This window comes from Cervus canadensis, chromosome 10 (genome assembly GCF_019320065.1).
Source record: "Cervus canadensis isolate Bull #8, Minnesota chromosome 10, ASM1932006v1, whole genome shotgun sequence".
Lineage (NCBI taxonomy): Eukaryota > Metazoa > Chordata > Mammalia > Artiodactyla > Cervidae > Cervus > Cervus canadensis.
This window is the reverse complement of record NC_057395.1, coordinates 79,214,211-79,233,697: the sequence shown is the minus strand read 5'-3', so window position 1 is coordinate 79,233,697 and position 19,487 is coordinate 79,214,211. Positions and strand designations below refer to the sequence as shown.

The 19,487-nt window shown below is 46.1% G+C and overlaps 1 protein-coding gene across 5 annotated transcripts in view; it reads right to left on the bottom strand.

The window, feature by feature from the left end:
- The window catches only part of TSHZ2 (teashirt zinc finger homeobox 2), a 475,561-nt gene that overhangs the window by 64,020 nt on the left and 392,054 nt on the right, over positions 1 to 19,487 (bottom strand). The gene's annotated exons all lie outside the window — the stretch shown is intronic.

The following is a 19,487-nucleotide window of genomic DNA, read 5'->3' as shown; positions in this document are numbered from 1 at the left end:
ATATTTATGTGTGAGAACGTTGCATATTAATGAAGACTAGGGCCTTGAGGATTTAAAAAACTTGTGAAGCATTTGACTGGATACGACCAATCATTCCATGTCATCCAAAGCACAGGGGGAGAGGAATTTGTCAAAAAGAAACCGGATAGGAGGAGAAACCCAACACTTTCATTAATTGATAATATTTTCACGAGGTTGTTACTTCCAAGTGTCTTTTAGTACTTGTACTTGCATTTAAATGTCTGAAAAGGAATGGGTATTCAAGAAAAGAAAAGTAATTACACCCTGTAATTCTGATTTAATTACAAGGAAATAGATGTAACATGATGTGATAAAAGTTATGATGGGCTCTTTAAATGATATATGTCATTAACATGTTAATTGGCATGAAATCTGAACTCGGAGCCAGAGAAATCTTAGGTGAATATGAGGTCAACTCCATTACAGACAGCCTTATAATGAAAATTCCATAAAAGCATTTTAAGTTTTATTCTACCATGTACTTTTTCCCGTTTATATTCAATATGATGAAATTCCAGTACTGCTCTTTAAAAAAGGAAAGAAAAAAAAAAGGCTATCCCCATGATACTGGGGTAGTTAGCTTAAATTTGTCATTGAGAAGACATGGAGCCAGGGCCAGATTAAATGGAGGAATGTGTTTTTTTCCTGAGCTCAAAGAGAAGACTTGTTCTAAAAATCTGGTTCGCTCAGCATCTTAGCATAAAGATGAGATGAAATGAATAAAGATTTTGAGTATTAAAAGACAACCTTTTCCTCCAAGACTCATCCCATGACCTGTTTATTTTATGTAATTATAATTTTTTGGCTCATGGCCGTGGTTAGTAATCAAATGTGAAAAGAATGCATCTACTCAGCAGAAGGAAATGGCAGGCTTAGACCGGGGTGATTGTTCTAAGAGGGGGCAGAGGGCCACAAGGAGCCTCAGAGTCTCAGACCTTCGGCTGGAAATCCTGGATTCAAGCCTGAATGAGCGTCCCCTGTAGCAACTTTGCTACTGGTTTGCTTCAGTAGTAAAAGTACCAACCCATCTTTTAAAAATTGGTACGGTGGTGGTGGTGGTGGTTTAGTTGCCAAGTCGTGTCTGACTCTTTTGTGACCCCGTGGACTGCAGCCCACCAGGCTCCTCTGTCCATGGGATTTCCCAGGCAAGAATACTGGAGTGGGTTACCATTTCCTTCTCCAGGGGATCTTCCCAACCCAGGGATGGGACCTGGGTCTCCCGCATTGCAGGCAGATTCTTTACCATCTGAGCCACCAGGGCAGCCCCTAGAATACTGGAGTGGTTTGCCAGTCTCTTCTTCCGGGGTGGGAGGGTCTTCCCAACCCAGGGATCTACTGTACTCCGATAAAACTAAAAAAAAAAGTGCAAATGCATCCTTTAACTCTACATCCCTAGAGATGGAAGCTTCGGTGGGCTCAGGCACATGATGCCACTTTTATGTGATAGTCTCACCCCATGCACACCCAGATTGGCATCTCTGTCAGTGAAGACCTCAGTGAATATGAAAATGTACCTCTCACAGATGCTTCTCAGAGAGGTCCTCTCTGTTCCTCATCTCTTGGTGGACATTTAAAAGGAGAATGGACTCCAGGGGGACTTTCTTGGTGGTCCAGAGCCTTATAACTCTGTGCCTCCAATGCAGGGGCCCGTGTTTGATCCCTGGCTGGGGAGCTAGGATCCCACAGGCCTCAACTAAGCCCACACGCCACAAGTAGAGAAGCTTGTGTGCTGCAACCAAGACCCAGGATAGCTAAAAAAAAATGTGATGGGTAAAGTATAAACAAAAATATCAAAAAAAGAGAGAGGATGGATCCCAGAGCCTCTACATTGGGAATCATCTAAACATAAAGGAAGGAGGAATTGAAGAAACTGGGAGAGGGGAGGAGCCTCAGGCAAAGCGGATTATCAGGAAGGGATTTGATATTTTGCAGCTTTGGAGGGAAGAACAGTGTGGTGGGCAGAGGAACAAGATACAGATTCCGTTCAGCTGGATGTGCCCCTGCGTGATTCACCCTTCTAACTCCCTCACTTCCTCTAATGCACTCAGGGCAGAAGGGTTTTCTTGATGTTAATGACCCTAACACATTCCTGCCCCAGGGCCTTTGCATGTGACAATCCCACTCTCTGAAATGAATTCCTCTCATTTCCCTGGTTTATCAGGTCTCAGCTCAAATATCAGTTCAGGGATCCTCTGGCAGCCTTCATTAGTGGTCCCATTTAAAACAGCCACCAAACTCCCATATCTTTGACTTTCTAGTTCCTTCTTCTGCCTGGTTTTCTTCTTCATATATTGTGGCAGATGTTTATTTATTCACTGCCAGTCTCTCCCCAGAAGAAGGGCTTCCCAGGTGGCACAGTGGTAAAGAACCCACCTGCCAATACAGGAAACATAAGAGACATGAGTTCAATCTCTGGGGTGGGAAGATCCCCTGGAGGAGGGCTTGGTAACCCACTCCAGTATTCTTGTCTGCAGAATCCCACAGACAGAGGAGCCTGGTGGGCTACAGTCCATAGGGTTGTAGAGAGTCAGACGTGATTGAAATGACTTAGCACACACACACCCCTCTAGAGTGTCGGCTCCCCAAGGGAGGACACCGGATGTGTCTTGCTCCCTGCTGGGTGCCCAAGCGGAGCGCAGCATCCGACGCGCGGAGGGAAACGTGCTCACATCATGTGAGTGAGACGGCGCTGTTTCCCGGCAGGCGGTCACCAGACGCCCGCTTTTGCCCTGATGACTCAGTTCATAGGTAGCTCAGTAGCTTCACTGGCAAAATGGGAATAAGAGTTTTAAGAATTAATAAAGAAGATGTGGTACATATAGACAATGGAATATTACTCAGTCATAGAAAGGAATGAATTTGAGTCCCAGGGAGGCGAATGACCTAGAGCCTGTTATACCGAGGGAAGTCAGGAAGAGAAAAACAAATATTGGACATTAACACATTTATAAATATACGGGATCTAGAGAAATGGTCCTGATGAACCTACTGCAGGAAGGAGTGGAGATGCAGGTGTAGGGGACGGACTTGTGGACACGGTGGGGGAGGGAGGGGGGATGAACGGAGTAGCATCAGCACGCACGCCGTCAGGTGTGAGACGCCAGCTGCTGAGGGGTGTCTGCAGCACCGGGAGCCCGGCCGGGGCTCGGGATGACTGGGAGGGGCGGTGGGGGGGGGGGGGCAGGGAGGCTCCGGAGGGAGGGGAGACGCGTGCAAGCCCAGGTGGTCCCCCTGTGTTGTGCAGCAGAAATCAGCACGGCGTTGTCAAGCAACTGTGTTCCAATAATAAAACAAACCCCCGACATCCCAGTTCCCATTGCTTCCTGGCTTTGTGCTCTTGGGTGAGAAACTCACGGGCCTCAGTTTTCTCATCTGCAAAACGGGACTAAAAATGCCTTTTTCCTTATGGGGTTGGAGTGAGGCTTGGTTGAGATCTCAAGAGAGGACCACGGTGCAGAGACAGTTACGCTGTGACTGTGTGGAGGCCACAGAAGGGATTCCACAAGCTCCCCTGGCCTCAGAGCTGTGGCCACAATAAGTGCGGCCTGAAGGGCTGCAGACACGACCAGGTTCTAAGTCGATGCTGGAGGAACAGGGGACAGGCCAGCTGCCGTGTGCCGGGTGCGGCCGGCCTGCCCGCGGCCCTCCAGGGTCCCCGCGCTCCCAGAAGGCAGATCCCACCCCGGCTTGAATCGCGCTTTTCCTAAATCACCCATTTCAGGAACTCTTCAGCTGACAGTCAGCAAACACAGACGCGCTTCCTGGGAGCCTATGACGGTCAGACCCAGTTGACCAAACACTGGGCCGCCTCAGACTCTAGAGGCGCCCCGCTCAGCAGCCCCTGGGCGGTGCCCGCGGTCGGCCGTCTCCTCCGGCACAGCGGCAGGGCTGCCAAGGGGCAGGGGATGCATTAACACGGCAGCATCTCCCGCCAGGACCCCGGGCTCATTTTGATCTCCCGGGGCCTGTAAGGCGCTCCTTCCCAGGATGGATGACGGCTGAGACTCCAGTCCACCAAGCCCTTCTGAACGTCTCTGACTCAGAAGCCACCTTGGACGAGAACCGGGGCCTCTCTCCCCATCTCCTCCCGCACCCTGCGCCCCCGGATAAGCGCCCCCCGCTTCCCACCTGCTACCACAAAGACATGAAGGGCCATTCATAATTCAAGCCCGCCCTTTCTTTCCTACACGCCACCACCAAGAGCCGGATGCTGGAGGAAAAACTGAACTCCTTCTCCCAGGATACACCGCAGATCAAGCAGAATCTCATTAAGGCTCACTTCAAAGATTGTCCTGTATTTCCATACAAACAAGTTTAAATTATCGTGCGTGACTCTGCTGTTAGCAGGGGCTCTGTTCCATTATGCATGATTCCTCACTGCTTGGATCATGAATAATGGGCAGTGCTCCATTAGCGATTTCCAGTAATATGCTAAACTTTGGGAGTGGTCACGTTATTAGGTTAAAGTTCTGTCGTTTGCATATTTATTTTATTCCTTACCCGTTATCCTGCTCCGCTCCATCAGAAGAGCTACTGCAATCTTATAATTAAACACAGCTAAACACATGCTGTAGCTATGATTTCTTTACTGTTATTATTATTATTTAACACTTATTGAGCATTTATTATGTGCGAAGCATAGTGCAAAGGATGTTACACTTGTATGCATTAATATTATTTAATCTTCACCAGAAGCCCATGAGATAGTTTGGATTCTTTTTCTCATTTTACAGGTAAAAAAACTGACAACTAGGGAGGGATCTACATTGTCTGTGGATGAGACTCGTAATGAGTTTCCCTGGTTGCTCAGTGGTAAAGAATCTGCCTGCCCAGGCAGGAGATGTGGGTTCAATCCCTGGGTTGGGAAGATCCCCTGGAGAAGGAAATAGCAAGCCACTCTAGTATTCTTGCCTGGGAAATCCCATGGACAGAAGAGCCTGGCGGGCTACGGTCCATAGTGTCGAAAAGAGTCCTACATGACTTAGCAACTGAACAACAGCAAGACTCATAATAATTGGTAGTGGATCGAAACATGTATATTATCTAGGGTGAAACAGATCACCTGCCCAGGTTGGATGCATGAGGCAAGTGCTCCGGCCTGGTGCACTGGGAAGACCCAGAGGGATTGGGTAGAGAGGGAGGTGGGAGGGGGGATCGGGATGGGGAATACATGTAAATCCATGGCTGATTCATGTCAATGTATGACAAAAACCACTACAATATTGTAAAGTAATTAGCCTCCAACTAATAAAAATAAATGAAAAAAAAGGTATATGGAGAGATAAAAAAAAATTGGTAGTGGTGAGTCAAGTCAATTTGTCTGACTTCAGATACTCCTAATTGTAACACACGCACACACACACACAGAGTGTGTGTGTGTGTGTGTGTGTGTGCGTGCGTGTGTGTGTGCGTGTGCGTGTGTGTGTGCGTGTGTGTGTGTGTATGGGCTTCCCTGGTGGCTCAGACTGTAAAGAATTTGCCCACAATGCAGGAGTCTTGGGTTTGATCCCCAGGTCAGGAAGATCCCCTGGAGGAGGAAATGGCAGCCCATTCCAGTATTCTTGCCTGGAGGATCCCATGGACAGAGGAGCCTGGCGGGGAACAGTCTATGGGGTCTCAAAGAGTCGGACACGACTGAGCGACTAACACTTTCATATATGTGTATTTATGGATTAACCATGCAATTACTTTCAGAAGAGCTTCCCCAGATCATCTGTCATTTGGGAAGTAGAGAGTTTGACACCCATTGTACAAACGAGGAAACTCGTGCCCAGAAGACAGATTGATTCCTGGGAGTGAGAGCACCTTTTCAGGCCCTGGTTTTCCACCTTTTGTTACGAGACAACCAGTCTTCCTGGGTGTGATGTGGTGGTTTTGCTCCAGCTTCTGCATTTTTAGGGTCTTGGGGGCACAGGGGTTTCCCCAGTATCCTCTCCTGATCACTGTCTCTGGAGGATTCTTAGCACACACACTGACTGCTTCTCTTGCTGTGTGACCTTGGGCAGATGACCTGACTTCCTCCACTTCGGTTCCTTCGTCTGTGCTGTGGAGTTAGATGCCCGCGTCGTTTAGGGTCGTTGTCAGGAGTAAATGAGTAGGAGAAACAGGGAGGTAGCTGGGGTACAGGAAACACTGTTTACATGTGAGCTGATATTTTTGCTCTTTTTTTTCCCTTTAAGATCCTTAACACGTGTCCCTCTGATGAACCCAGAGTCATCTAGCATGTTATTGGAACCTTTCCTTTTTTAAAAGCCTCCTCTCTGGGACTTCCTTAGAGGTCCAGTGGTTCAGACTCTGCACCTCCACTGCGGGGGGCACAGGATCGATCCCTGGTCGGGGAAGTAGGATCCTGTATGCCGTGTGGCGCGGCCACAAAAGAAAATAAAGAAAGTAAAAGCACCCTCTTTTGTTAACATCCATAGCTGGACCAATGAAGTCATCATTTGCTTCCACGTTCCTTCCTATTTCCACTGTCCAGGACAGTGAGCTGCCGATGGTATATCCCCTTGGCCATGCTCACAACCTAAAGAATGATGTGAAGATGGTCGGAAGAAGCTGACTCCAAGTATTGTCTCTCAGCCTTAGATTATTGAAAAACCGTTGGAAGGGAAGCTTGAATTGGCCACAGATTTTATTTTTAACCTCCTGAGTTAGCTGATGTCAAATCCAGCCCCGTTGTCAAGGCAGGAAATGTTGGGGTCCTCTGGAAAATGTCTTAATCATTTCTGCATTATTTATTCAAGATATTTGGCCAGCTCAACTGGGAATGAGTTTTCCATTTGGAAACGTGTCACAGAATGCCCCAGACAGGAAATAAACTTAAGAAGCTTGAGTTTAAAGACTGATCCGGGCTCTCTGAACACACCCAACCATTTCTTGCACAAAATCATTGCTGCTGCTGCCAGCTGGACCTGCTTCTCTTTTACACACTCATCACCTCTCCTTCGACAGGTCCAGAGTCCATCAATTCTTCAAGATTCATCGAAAAATCACATTTTTCTTATTCTAGGAACTGCTTCTCCAATGCCGTATATTAATATTGTGCTTTGCACTTTTTGAAGTGCTTTGGCAGATATTATTTCACTAAATCTGGTTGAATGCTGTCTGGGTGTATTCTTTATATCTATTCACTTTCTGTCATACAGGACCGAACTCTCCTTCCCCACAACAGAAGTTAAAGCCGCTTACCTTCTCTGTGTTAAGAGAAGTTTGTTCTACTTGCAGGCTCCTCGGTCTTGTCCTTTACTAAGCCTTTTTTTTTTTTTGACTGTGCCCTGTGGCATGTGGGATCTTAGTTCCCTGACCAGGGATCGAACCTGTGCCCCCTGTATGGGGAGTGTGGAGTCTTAGCCACTGGACCTCCAGGGAAGTCTGGAAAACGGGTGAAGGGAATAGTAAAAGAAGCCAATGCTATACTGATTCACTTACAATAAAAAAGCAGAGAAGTTACATGTGGAAAGGCGACCTGAAGGTGAGGAAGTGGTAAAAAGAAACAGACCCCAGGAGGCTGGGGGCGTTTTGGAGCACTTTTTTGGTGAGCTGCTAGGGACCATTGGTATTTCATGCAAAGTGGAGCTCTGGGGGAAGTGGATGAATAGAAAGAATCAAATAGTAGTTTGTAATGAATGGATGTTCTCATGCCTTTGGCATTTGCGGAGAGGCTGCAGTAGGATTTATATTGTTCTACAAATATCTTTATGTGATGGATGGGCATTTCTCCCGGGTACAACGCCCGGGTCAAAGCTGGCCTGACCTTAATGAGCTGATGTCTGCACTAGAATTTATGTATGTATTCACCCCAATCTCTCAACACACACATACTCTAGGAAGCTTCCTGAATGCAGAATTTGGGTTTTATTCATGTTATCTGTGAGGCTCTACTCCTGATTGGTTTCTTTAGCGAAAAGTGCTCATTTGTCCATGTCTTGGAGGCAAATCCTTCCTGGCGCGTGCATGCTCCTGAACGCCCTATGGATTGCCCGCATTTTCAGGTCAAGTCATCTGCGATAGACCCTCACTGGGCAGGGCGCGTGGGCTCAGGCTGTCGGTTTGCATCTCAACTTTGCCTAAGTGAGTTACTTCACCTCTCTGTGCCTCAGTTTCCTTATCAGAAAATTTTGTTTCCTCTAGATTATTGAAAAAGAGCAATGCGGTTCATGTTTTCTAAACTGATGGAATCGTAGAATATAAAGGTAAGGTAAGTGTAATCCCTGAGTTGTGTCCAACTCTTTGCGATACCATGAACTGTAACCCACCAGGCTCTTCTGTCCATGGGATTCTCCAGGCAAGAATACTGGGGAATGGGTTGCCATTCCCTTCTCCAGGGGATCTTCCTGACCCAGGGACTGAACCTGGGTCTCCTGCATTGCAGGTAAGGATCAGAAGAAGTCTGAAGAAATGAACTGGTCCTGAGATGGCAAACAACTTCTGTTAGCTCTAATCAGTGGTCGTGTTCAGAGAGTCATTTTCAGCCAGGGTGATTTTCTATTCAGGCAGTGCCTGGAGACAGTTACGGCTGCCACAACAGGCATTGCTGTTTAGTCCCTAAGTCGTGTCTGACTCTTTTGCAACCCCATGGACTGTCGCCCTCCAGGCTCCTCTGTCCTTGGCATTTCCCAGGCAAGAATACTGGAGTGGCTTGCCATTCCCTTCTCCAGGGGCTCTTTCTGACCCAGGGTGGGACCCGTGTCTCGTGCATTGGCAGGCAGAATCTTTACTGCTGCGTCACCTGGGAGGCCCCACACCAGGCTTGGGGGCAGCATGTGCCACAGGCATCTAGGTGGAGGAGCCCCGAGGTGCTGCTAGACATCCTACAGTGTGTAGTATAACCTTCAAATGCCAATAGTGCCAGTTTGTTCTGAGGGATTCCAAAGTCTGTCTTCCTTGAAACTCAGAGGGAAAGAACAGTGTGATTGATTAGTGATGTCTGCCTTGGATACAAGAGGTGGAGTTAGGGAGTATGTGTTGGTCATCATGATACAGGGCCAAAAGCCTATTTCATAGAGGAGGTAACACCTAAGTAGCTTTTTTTTTTAATTTTAATTTTTCGCTAAACTGGGTTTTCATTGCAGTGTTCAGTCTTTCTGTAGTTCTGTGCAGGAAGGCTTAGATGCCCCATGGCATGTAGGATCTTAGCTCTGCAACCAGGATTGAATCGACATTCCCTGCATTGGAAGGATGATTCTTAACCACTGGACCACCAGGGAAGTCCCCTAAGTAGCTTTTTAAGGCACATGGCAAGCAAGTGGGAGAGCTCAGGTTGTAACCAATTGCTTTTTGACCTAAACCATGTCCCTCAAGAATGGAAACTGGTTCAGTCTAGTTCACTAGCACATCTCCAGCACCCAGAAGACTGCCCACACACAGTGGACATTCAACAAATATTTATTGAGTCAATGACTTGAGTTTTTGGCAAGGCTAGCTGTAACTACCACCTCTAAGCCAGTTGTCTCTGTTTATATAAACTTACTTTCAGTTTTAATAGTTCATGTGAAAATAATAAAACTAATAAGAATATGAAGGACAGCAGTTTCCCTGTAAACATCAGAGGCCACGTTCCTTATTGAGGGAACATTAACCCATGAAACACTGGACAACTTGTGAGGTCTGGCCAACACCTCGGAAGAGTCCTGGGTGTTTGTTGAGTTGATTTTTTTCCCCTGCTGATTTTCTGTGTTTTTTTTTTGGCTGTATCACATGGCTTAGTTCTCGGACCGGGGATCTGCTCCCTGGCCCCTGCAGAGGCACATTGAGTCCTAACCACTGGACTACCAGGGAAGTCCCCTCCACTCACTTTCTGACTGACCCAAAGAAGAGCAGTCTTTGAGAACCTCAGGCTTACCTCTTATAAAGGAGAACAAATGTGAATTATGGGAGCAGCTGGAACTTGTAAAGTTTTTAAATTTAAAACAATTATAGATTCATAGTAAGTTGCAAAGATGGAGTTCCGTTTATTCATCCCTCAGTTTCCCCTAATGGTGTCATCAATCTTATAGCTGTAGTGCTGTGTCAAAGCCAGGATATCAAAATGGTGCAATATTGTGAAATAGGCTACACACCTTAGTTCTGATGGTTTTAGATTTGTGTGTGCGCGTGTAGTTCTGGGAAATTTGACCCCTTGTATAGATTAGTGTAATATCACCACAAGCAAATACAAAACTGCTCAGAACAAAGAATAGTGATATTAACAGCTACCATTTGTTGGGTATGTACTATGTTACAAGCACTCTGCTGGGCATTTTATATATATAACATTATTTAGCTTCACAACAATCTGGCAAGTTAGAAGCTACATGTGTTTTAAAAAGAAGTAAAATGAGGCTCAGAGCACTGAAGTAACCTTCTAAAGGTCATCTGCCCAAGGCAGTGAAATAGCAACGCTAAATCTGTTGGATGGAAGTACACGCCCTCTTATTAACTCCATGCTGGGATTAATTTTAAGAAAAATCGCCCCATAATCTCACCGTTCAGAGATAACTGTACTTAACAATTTGGTGTTTTTCCTTCTAGTCTTTTTCTATGAATATGCAGATTTAAACTTAATTGGGATGAAACTCTGTGTACAGTTTCTATCTCAGTTTTTCTCGACTTCATAGCTTACACATCATTAAGACTTTTCAGAATGATCATTTTCAAAGACTGCCCCAAATTCCATTGTTCTACGACGGAACAAGATTTCTCCGATGCCCTCTTGTTGATCAACAAAATGGCTTCCTTGTTTTTATTATTTCAAGTAAGACCAGCATGAACATCTTTGTACAAAAACTTATATGTAAAAATCCAAAAATATTCTTAGGACTGGATTCTGAGATGTGAAATTATTGAGTTGAAACATAAGAAAATGTGTATGATTTTTAATAGGATTGCTTAAATATTTGAAAGACAACTTCTTTAAAAATATGATACTGGGTACTCTCCATCAGAGGCTGGTAAATTATAGTCTCCGGGACAAATCCGGCCCTGCTGCCTAATTTGTAAATAAAGTTTTATTGGCAGACAGCATATTGATTGGAAACAAATATGCTCATTTGTTTACACATCATCTACGGCTGCTTTCACACTATGTCAGAGCTGACTAGTTGCAAAAGAAGCCATATGGCTAGCAAGCTAAAAATATTTACTATTTGGCCCTTAAAGGAAAAGTTTGCTGGCCTCTGCTCTAGATAAAAGCTGTGGATAAGAGCTAACAGTGGAAAATTCAGTCAACACAGTTATACCAAGCCTAGCCTCATCGTGTGGGTCCACTTGGAAGAAAATGCTGGAATAGTGCTCACCAAAGCCTATGGGACAGCTCTCAGAGTTCTTGCTCTCTTGTGCCAAGTGAGAAGCACACAGTTGGCATTTAATAAGTGCCTGTTGTTGGCTGCTGAGCACGGGGTGGTTAACAAATATGGCACTGACACCCCACCCTCCCTTCTCTCATCTTTGCTTGGCTCTTAGAATTTGTCCTGGGTGGATAACTTCCTTTTCACACCACTGGTGTATAGAGAAAAACAGCTCTATTATTTAAATTCTCCAAGATCAAGGATGGAAACTGAAGGCTGCCCCTGGCCCCACAAGACATCCAAATAAATCTTGCGGCTTCCAAATGTGACGGTGTCACCCTGGGATTAATACCAAGTAATCCAGTGCCAACATCAAGACAGTGAAAATAAGCATTTAGTCTCCCAGAAAATCATTTTATACTGATTACAAGTTGTAGCCTGTCACTAGGATGTGAATTGAAAATGTGCACATTTGCAAGGTTAATATTTCTCTCTAAAGTCACTCTCTCCCCTGCCTACCCCCATACCCAGCTCAAAAGGAAACAGGAATTCCAAATAAATATTTGTCCTGAGAAATCCTTGTTCCAAGGCACAAAGTTTAAATCAGCTTTTCATCTACCTCCAAGACTCCAGAACAATCTGAACGCCAGCAGCAAGTGGCCCACCACAGCCTTTTCCAGTCTTTGCTGTTTAGTTGCTCAGTCGTGTCCGACTCTTGGACTGTAGCCCACCAGACTTCTCTCTCCATGGGACTTCCCAGGCAGGAGTACTGGAGTGGGTTGCCATTTCCTTCTCCAGGGGATCTTCCTGACCCAGGGATTGAACTGGAGTCTCCTGCATTGGCAGGTGGGTTCTTTACCACTGAGTCACCGCGGAAGCCTTAGCACTATGGCATTTTGGGTCAGATAATTCTTTGTCGTGGGGGCCTGCCCTGTGCATCGTTGGATGTTTAGTAGCATCCCTGATCTCTAATCACTAGTACCAATACTGCCTGTCTTGATTATGACAATAAAGTATCTCTTGACATTGTCGAGTCTCCTCTGGGGGTCAGCTCACCGCAGATGAAAACCCACAGGTCTAGAGATTTTGAAACAAGCCATTAGTGGAGTTCCCTGGTGTTGCAGTGGATAGCAATCCTCCCGTGAGTGCAGAGGACACGGCTTCGCTCCCTGGTCTGGGAAGGTCCCACGTGGCACCGGCCACGAAGCCCGTGCGCCAGAGCCGCCGGAGCCCACACCCTCTGGAGTCCACACTGAAGCTGCTAACTCCTTGTGGGGCACTGCTGAAGCCTGTGTGCCTGGATGCTCTGCAACAAGAGAAGCCCCCTCAGTGAGTGGCCCTTGCTCACGGCAACTGGAGAAAGCCCTTGGGCAGCAGTGAAGACCCAGTGCAGCCAAAAATAGAGAAATTAATTTTTTAAAAAAAGCAAGCGAGCAGCCAACCCCATAATGTACCAAACGGCAGAGCATGGCCATCCGTCTACCTTTCCAGCTCCCTCTCTCTCACTACTTTGCCTCCAGCCTTTCAATCCAAAGCATGCCTGCTCTGCCACCTCCTGGCATTTGCTTGTCCTGGCCCCTCTGCCTGGAATTCTCTCTCCTAATTTATCCATTCTGGAAAGTCACCTCCTCCATGAAGTCTTCCATGACTATCCCTACTCTAGACCTAACATGGAATTAGATTCAGTTTCCTCTGGGCTCTCATGGCCCTTTCCTGGGTTCTCAGACAGTAGGGAGATTATGACAGAGGAGTTGGTCTTTAAGTTGATTTATAGCAAAAAGTACATAGAACAAACTTACCCTTGGGAAATTCCTTTAATTTGCCTTAAATATAATATGAGTGGTTTTGTTGAGTCAGCTCTGTTTAGTCACTTTTTATAACCACTAATGTTTAAGAAGTATTGAGTTACACTGAAGGAAGGAATACTAGGAAACTCTATATGCAATGTCTGGGCCTTCAAACATTTGTGTATTTAGAAAATCTCTGAACACGAATGGGGAACAGTATGTCCCTACTTGCCTGCAGAGTTTACTTCATTTTGTTTTAACACTGAACCTCCATAATTTTAGTATCACTGACTAATTTAACCATTGAAATAATTAAACTAGATAATATATGTGAAAATTACTTAAACACAGAACCAGGTACAAAGGTGCACACTGAGGCTGTCTGAATTTAAATCTAAATCTAAGGTTCCTTTTTCCCCTCCTTCCAGCTTTATTGAGATATAACTGACATATTCTCACTGTGTAAGCTGAGGCTTCTCTGGTGGCTCAGTGGTAAAGAATCTGCCTAACCACGCAGGAGATGCAAGAGACGTAGGTTTGATCCCTGGGTCAGAAAGATCCCCTGGAGAAAGGAATGGCAACCCACTCCAGTATTCTTACCTGGAGAATCCAATGGACAGAGTAGCCTGGTGGGCTACAGTTCATGGGGTCACAAAGAGTTAGATATGACTTAGCAACTAGACAACCACAACTGTATATGTTGAAGGCGGGCAGCACCTTGGTTTGACTCACACACACGATTATCACAGTAAGTTTAGTGAACATCCATCACCTCATGTAGATACAATATTAAAGAAAAGAAAAACTGTTTTTTTTCCTACACTGCTCTTTGAAAGTTCTAGAGAAGAGCATGGTCATTTGCTGTGTGTATTTCTAAACCGGCATTTTTTGTGTGTGTGACCACAGTTGTTGGGCTCGTGACCCATTTTTCTCACAACACATTAAGTGCCTGTGTCATCACGGTAGATTTTGTTGTGTGTGTGTTTTGGTGAATGCCATTTCCCACTGGACTATGGGCAACTTCAAGACACAGGCCCTGCCTCTTATTTTTGTCTCCTGAAAGTCTGCTGCAGAGCAAATGCCCAACAATTTGCATGTCAAATAAGGCATTGAAAAATATGAGTTTTAATTACCGTCTCCTGTATCCTAGTTCCAGTTTTAAAGTTCTTCTCCTACTGAATAGGAACACTGTAAGGTGTTATATCTGATGGGATCGGTGTAGTGTATTAAAAGCATATACCTTCTTCTTCAACACATAGGACATGCCCACTAAGCATTTGTGTGCTATTATCGAGTCTTTACAATGTTCTAGAAGTGGCAAGACGGCAACAGCGGCACTGCTCACAGGACTGGTATGAAGCGAGTCTTCTCACGTGGTTTGGTGGAGATGGGTTATCTGCATACTCTTAATTTTACCTTTTCACGTGCTCTTAGCTTTTCACTATCACTTTTCCAAATCCACCGCCACTGGCGAGGTGCAATAATGATGTTTTGAACAAGAGAGGCGCAGACTCAGACTGTTTTTTCTCAAATGGAGAATCGAGAGTAAGAGGTCTGACCATCCCCCAAACCTGATTCAATTTACACCCCCAATGACTTTTGCCTTTACTGCAGAATGATCACGGTGTTTCCCGTGACCACTGTTCTGTTCTAACAGGTACCTGAGTCTGTACTTTAAGGATGTCCAAGGAAAGAAGTCCCAAATTAGAAACCATCTCTGAAGAATATCCCCACTCAGAATCAAGGGAAAGTGACCCAGAACTTAATGGGATTCTAAAGCCAGGACCCGGATGGTTAACTGAGACCCCGGGAAGGGGCAAACTTCCTGGGTCGTTTCTTCCAGGAAGGCAGTGTTCTTAGACAACAGCTTTCTGCATTGCATACAGGGGATGTGTGGGGTGTTTGTAACGGAAAGTGAGATCCTGTGGAGCTAGATATGCTGGACATTTGCATTGGGATCTTAATGAAAATGCAAGTGAACGCGGTCGTGCCTCACTTCTAAAGTCCCTCTCTGCTCAGGTGGGTTTGTGAAGTCAGAAGCCAGGAAGAAGGAGGTGACAGCCACGTTTCCTGACCTCTGAAATCCAGATGACATCAGAAAGGATTATTTAATTCCAAGGTGCACCAGCGGGCTATTCACACAGAGGGAGGAAGAAAAGAATTTATATCCCTTTCATATATAAAAGGAAACAGATGTGATTTTCTTTACAAAAGAGCATTTCATTAAAAAAAGAAAAAAAAAAAAGGCAAGGCAAGGCAGAGTTAACATAACCATTATTCTCCATCTCAGGAAAAGCAAATCCTGTTTGCCTGTCATTATGGAAGGTAGCAAAACCCTTTCATCCAGTGATTAGTTGTAAACATTCCGCCGCCTTCTGGGAGCAGGCCTCTGTTCCCCATCTCACACCGAAGCCATTTTCTTAGACTAATGTTTTATACACACAGCTCAGCTACAATGCAAACTCTCAGTACCCCAAAGGCAACGGGGCATTCGTTTATACTAAATCAGAAGTGTCACCCTTGGCAACCTGCAGCAGTGAAACATTTATTCAGTCTTGCATTGCTGGCACTTAGAATTATTTCTTTCATGCCTGATAGCCAAATTACAATATGGCAGGTTTCCCTGGAGCTACGGGATCATTAGTGCCAGCTCACAACATACTTTCAACTGATATGGCGTTTCATGAACAGCTGCCAATCAAAAAATGGGGTATGCAAATGAGGACGGAGCCTCGGTGTACGATTCCCGTACCGTGAGCTCCTCACAGATTTCCTTAATGACTAGCAGTCATTCCGCTGAGTGGGAGAAGTGGAAAGAACACAGAGGAAAATTCCCCCAGGAAGCTGGTTGCAAGAGCCAGAAGTTTTTACATTTGATTTCCATATTTATTCTCCTTCTTTCTCCCCTCTCCGTGTGTTTCTAAACAGTGGGCCTAGAAACACGGGAGCAAGACTTGTATCAATACAGCACCTTGTCACTGCAGCTGAGTCTCAGCCCAGCTGTGGGTTCCGGCTAAATGCGGAGGGCGAAAGGCCGGGCTCATTAGCGGCTGGTGGGCGCCGGGGATGGGACGAGATGAGGGCGAGGCTGCCTCTGTGACGCGCAGGCGGGCCCGCGTGGTGTCCCGTGATGTACTTCCGGCTTTCCTCGCCTGCTTGTCTGGACCGCTCTTCTGTTTTGCTCGCTAGCTCCCAGCCTCCAGAGCTTTCAGTCTCAGAAGTCCTGAGTTCTTCCTGCCTAGGGCAGAGACTGGGCGTTGTTCCTCCTCATTTTCCCCAGCACCCAGCCCAGCGCCCGAGGAGGAGGTAAATCAAACTGGTGGGATGCGTGAAGGAAGCCCCCCGTGGACCAGTTGTCGCCTGACTCTGTTTGGGGACCCCGGATAAAAGCTCCGGTTCCACTGGCGACCTTAGAGACGCCTCCGTGGCGAGAGGGGACGAGGGCGACGCTAACGATGCGGCAGCCCCGCCATGGGGAGTGTCTCCAGCCTCCCCACTGCGCAGCGCGGCGCCCTCCGTCACCGGCTGGGGCTGTGACCTGCTTTCCCCCGCGGAGGAGCACGGGGCCGGTCCTGGGGCTGCGTCTCCGCCGCACGTTAATTTGCTTTTTTCTGCTTGTGATGGCGAACCCATCTACGTAGCCAGGCTGGGTGTGCAGTACTAGCTTCTGAGTTTTTCTTTATTTCTTATTTTTGAGAAGCTGAACTCTCGGAAGTAGTAACGTGACATTCCAAAACAATGAAAATCCCTTTTCAGAAAGGGTTATCTCCTTCCTGCCTGCTGTTTCCACATTATTCCTACTGCACATGGAATGCTTTTCCTGGATAATGAGATCGGGGTTGATTCTTTTTATTTTTCAATATGAGCAAATATAATGTCATTTGGGGACTTTCCTGCTGGCTCAGCATTAAAAAAAAGAAAATCTTTCTACCAATGCAGGAGAGGTGGGTTCGATCCCTGGGTCGGGAAGATCCCCTGGAGAAGGAAATGGCAACCCACTCCAGTATTCTTGCCTGGAAAATCTCATGGATGGAGGAGCTGGTGGGCTACAGTCCCTAGATTCTAAAAAGAGTTGGACTCGGCTTAGTAAACAAATAACTGTAACAAATGCCATTTCACTGTAATTTTATAATAACCTCTGTTTATGGTTAAAAAGTTGGTTTGAGGATGCTGAGCAAAGCAGAGGCGACCTGGCCCGTCACCGTGTCTGTGTTCTGTGCAGGGAGTGTTCTGACTTACAGCCGGCTGAGACAGACACCGTGCAATCGTTTTGCAATATTGAACAGGAGCCCAGAGGGGCCAGGCTCCTTTGCTGAAGTCACACAGCTGGGAAGCGGTAACCCTGGGACTAGTTGTCAGGACTGGAGATGGCAAAGTCAGCACACAGCTCACAGCCGCTACTCTGGCAGGGCTTCAGGGGTGTTAAAAAGTGAGGCTGTAAAGAAAGATGGTGTGTGGTGCTCTCTGACAGCCTAGAGGGGTGGGATGGGGAGGGAGCTTCAAGAGGGAGGGACATATACAGGCCTGTGGCTGATTCATGGTGATGTGGCGGAAACCAACACAGTATTGTCAAGCAATTATCCTTGAATTAAAAACAAATTGAAAAAAAAAAAGAGAGAAAGGATATGGGTAGTGTAACGCCCTCTCCATCAAAAAAAATACAATTGTTAAAGATGCTGTATTCTCATCTTAGTTTGATTTGGATAAACATGGCTGTTTGTGGCTAGAAGCGGGTGGCTCTGTTCACGAATCCATCTGGGGCTCGATTTCGCTTTCCTCCTTCCCGGGGTTTCCAGCGCGGATCAAACCTCTCGCCAACTGTAATGAATGTCTTCCTCTCTCCCGCTTCCGTCCCTTCCTGCTATTTGTCTGTAAGCAAGAACCGACTCACAGCTCCCAACAGTGAGCCCCTGACATAAATTTCCCTGTATTTCTGGAAGGAAACCCTCCGTCTCACAGCTCCTCCGGGAACCTGGTTGACGCTCACACCTCCCCTTGGCCAAGGTCACAGGCGCTTTCCCAGGGGCATCGATCTGACCGCTTCAGGTTTCCAACACGGCGAAAAGGCTGAACAGAGTCTCGAGTGGATTCCCACGTCATCCCGAGAGCGTTCTGGGAACGCTTCAAATTGCATATATCAGATCTGGCTTCTTCAGGAAGCCTAAGCTTTTTAGTTACCTCCTGAAATTATATTAAGGGAACAGCTAATCATTTATCATGGTAAACTTCCAGAACTGAAATAACCAGCAAGCTTAAATAAATGAGGTATTTAGGAGGAAATGGGAATAGTGCTTGTTTTTTTTTGTAAGGAACAGTCAGGCAGTTATAAAATAAAATCATGTAGATTCATCCGCCTTCACTGAACTAGGGCACATACCAGCATTAGGGCTGTACTCAGGTTGATTGCAAACTGTAAGTGAAACCATGCCGGGCATCCGGGTAGTCTTTCTGGTATACGAAGCATTTACATAGACAGTCTTTCGAGAGCCCGGTAAAGTAGGGATTGTTCTTGTTTTAGTTGCTAAGTCCTGTCTGACTCTTTGCAACCCTGTGGGCTGTCTGTAGCCCGCCAGGCTCCTCTGTCCATGGGGGCTCTTCAGGCGAGAATGCTGGAGTGGGTTGCCATGCCCTCCTCCATGGGATCGTCCCGACCCAGGGAGGAAACTTGCATCTCTGGCGTCTGCTGCCCTGGCTTAGGTGGTGGGATAACATTGGGATGACTCTTTGATCTGTTTCCCCTTTTTCTCCGGTTCCTTTAACCCTGTGACTGTTTCCCTTTGTTTGGAAGGTGGTTACAGAGAAGCCGAAGGGGCCTGGCATAAACAGTTGATTTGGTGAAAGACTTTCTCAGCTGATCTTTATCTTCACTTGTCCCCAACCTCGGTGTTAGAGGGGAACATAAGAGTCTGCATAGGATCACCCTCAATGGTGAAAAATTGAAAGCATTTCCCCTGAAATCAGGAACAAGACAAGGATGCCCACTCTCACCACTACTATTCAACATAGTGTTGGAAGTTTTGGCCACAGCAATCAGAGCAGAAAAAGAAGTAAAAGGAATCCAGATAGGAAAAGAAAGTGAAACTCTCGCTGTTTGCAGATGACATGATCCTCTACATAGAAAACCCTAAGACTCTTCCAGAAAATTACTAGAGCTAATCAATGAATATAGTAAAGTTGCAGGATATAAAATTAACACACAGAAATCCCTTGCATTCCTATATACTAACAATGAAAAAACAGAAACAGAAATTAAGGAAACAATGCCATTCACCATTGCAACAAAAAGAATAAAATACTTAGGAGTATATCTACCTAAAGAAACAAAAGACCTGTACAAAGAAAACTATAAAACACTGATTAAAGAAATCAAAGAGGACACAAACAGATGGAGAAACATACCGTGTTCATGGATTGG